Source organism: Electrophorus electricus, chromosome 24 (assembly GCF_041902795.1).
Source record: "Electrophorus electricus isolate QZ-2024a chromosome 24, ASM4190279v1, whole genome shotgun sequence".
NCBI lineage: Eukaryota > Metazoa > Chordata > Actinopteri > Gymnotiformes > Gymnotidae > Electrophorus > Electrophorus electricus.
In genome coordinates this window covers 9,707,712-9,710,211 of record NC_137520.1, presented here as the reverse complement: position 1 = coordinate 9,710,211, position 2,500 = coordinate 9,707,712, and the positions used below count along the sequence as shown (strand labels likewise).

The window sequence follows — 2,500 nt, the reverse complement described above, 5'->3', positions numbered from 1 at the left end:
ACAAGCTGATATCAGGCAGCCAGGCCAAAAGCACAGCTACAAAACATGGTGGTCATTTGACAGCCTAGAAAATTTGTGTGAATTTATAGTCAGGAACCTCCATGATGGGCCCTCTAGTCCCAGAGACTTTACATGAAGCATTGATGAAGCTTTGATGATGTCCACGCTGCTGCCCATGCCAACGAGTGAAGGATATGTGATTATTTTGGATGTAATTGTTACCTCCACGTATGCCTTCCTGCTGTTTGCGTATTCCTCTGTGTGAGTGTACCTTGGCTGAATTTTGATTTTTTCATCTTCTTTTATCTCCATGTAAGAGGATATTTAACCTTCAGTCAGGTTTTTTTTTTTTTTTTACTACCAGTCATCTTTGTAAGCAGATATTGATTTGCGCTGTTCTTTTGCATGTCCAGACCTTCTGACCAGCATTGCTTCAACAGTTGTGTTGACATTAGTCATGCCTGTCTTTATTTGACCTTTAGACCTCCGCATAGATGGCCATTTTGAGAATATGAAAGGGCAGAGCTTTCTAGTCATTGTTGACTAGAGAAGGACAAGGACATGTAAGTCAAGGCAGGATCGCCGAGCCCTGATCGCGTCAGAATCAACTTCCTCGTGCTCAGATCTTCTTGACTCCTGGGTGTCACTACATCTTCAAGAAATATCAAAATCAAACAACTGGTATATTCTTTTTCAGCATGCAGCTTAAGCGATGGCGAAGTGAGTACACAACGTGCACCAGAAATAGTGTAAAAAATAGAAAGGCCACGAGCAGTTTTTAGACAGCGTTTTGCACGAATCTACCCAAACAGCGTTAGAATATATGCCGTTGTGAGCTGAGAGAAGCGCAGCGACTTCGAGGTGAGACAGTGTTCTCCCTCCACTGTGTTTTCTTAGCATTCTTGTTTCGTGGCACGTACGCACCAGCATGTGCGGCTTAGTCACTGGCCCACTAATAAGACGAGCGAAACTGAGTTGAGGAAAAAAGGTGTCATTACTGAGACTGAGACCATGTTTGGACTAATAAAATATTGAGCAAATTTTTTTTTTTTTTATGCCCAGTAAAGTCCAGTCTCAGAGCAATGAGGAGGAATAACCGTGTAATGAGGAACCGTAAGAGACACTGGCAGCGTTAAACAAGCAGACAAGTATGTCCCGTAATGTTGAATACTAAGCAACACAATTGCATCCGACAAGACCGTATCGGTTTGTTGATGCAGCAGATCATGGACATTTCATGGACAAAGGCCCAATGTATTAAAACATGAAATTAAAGAAAGAAAGATTGTCTGACTGACTGACTGATTTATGAACTGATTTGTCAAGGATGGAGCCCATGCTCTGCTGGACTCTTCTGGACCAAGGTTGGGTTCCCAGGCTTTAACGCCTGATAGCACCATATAACCAAAATAATCAACCCTTTTGTAAAAAAAAAAAAAAAAAAAGATTGATACATAATAAAAAAAAAAACGAATCTCGCAATAGTGTGGATGTTATGAAGGGGGTGGCAGACCATAGGGAAGCAGAGGACAAAGCATCTGGTAGTGTGTCAGTAGGAGTGGAGCGGCATGTGACTCATCTGCTGTGGGATGCAGGAAATCCTGGTGACAGATTTAACTTTCCTTTTTCCACAGGAACACCACTGTTTGGTGACAGATTACATGTCGTTAATGACCTCACACTAGACTGTGTCTCTGAAACTCAGAATCAGCACAGTTTTTTGTGTCTGAGCTAAGTAAGATACACAGTACAAGGATTCAGCAATGATCAAACGTTTAGGTAGGACTCGGGACAGCGGAGTCTATAGACCGCACCTTCCCCAGAATCTGCACTGTGCACTACTCAGCTGTTAGGTCCCCATGCTGGTGGAAGTGAGCTATTATCATTCTACCCTTAGAGTGTTAGGCTGGGTGATGGTGCTGCATTCAGTAAAAGAGATTATAATATGGGAGAGAAGCTCATAATAAAAAAAACAATATGGGATATAAGCCCATATTAGCATGGGGTGTCCTAGAATTACTAGTGCCCTGGTTCATTAGACTAAGATTTGTTAAGATGGGGGAAAATTAGACTTTTAAAAAGTCACACAAACAGTTTTCCTACATTTGCAAGTGATGCCACATTTTTGAGCACTTTAACGTGCCAAGGGAAGAATGCTTAGTTCTCAGGTATGAAACGAAGGCGCGTTAACGCGTGTCTGCTCAACACGTGGCGTGGCAGTGGGGATGTCGTGTTGCCTCACCTGTGGTCTAAGCCCAGATGAAAGAGACACCTGAACCCCAGCTCCAGGGCACCCCTGCTTTGGGTTCAAGCATTTATTTGATTGGACACAGCTTTTCCTGCCTTTACCTATCTGTAAAATACAGTAAAAAAAATTAAAAAAATACAGAGTCTACATTACTATTTTGTGTGTTCATTTTATTTCTCTTGAAAACTGACATAAGTATAAAAACTGAACAGTACCGCAGTGGACATATTAGAGTTCCACACTCAGTTATGG

The 2,500-nt window shown here is 42.1% G+C and overlaps 1 long non-coding RNA gene across 1 annotated transcript in view; it reads left to right on the top strand.

Annotated features, from left to right (window-relative positions):
* Window positions 1-2,500, top strand: part of LOC113570053 (uncharacterized) — a 14,669-nt gene that overhangs the window by 2,911 nt on the left and 9,258 nt on the right. The gene's annotated exons all lie outside the window — the stretch shown is intronic.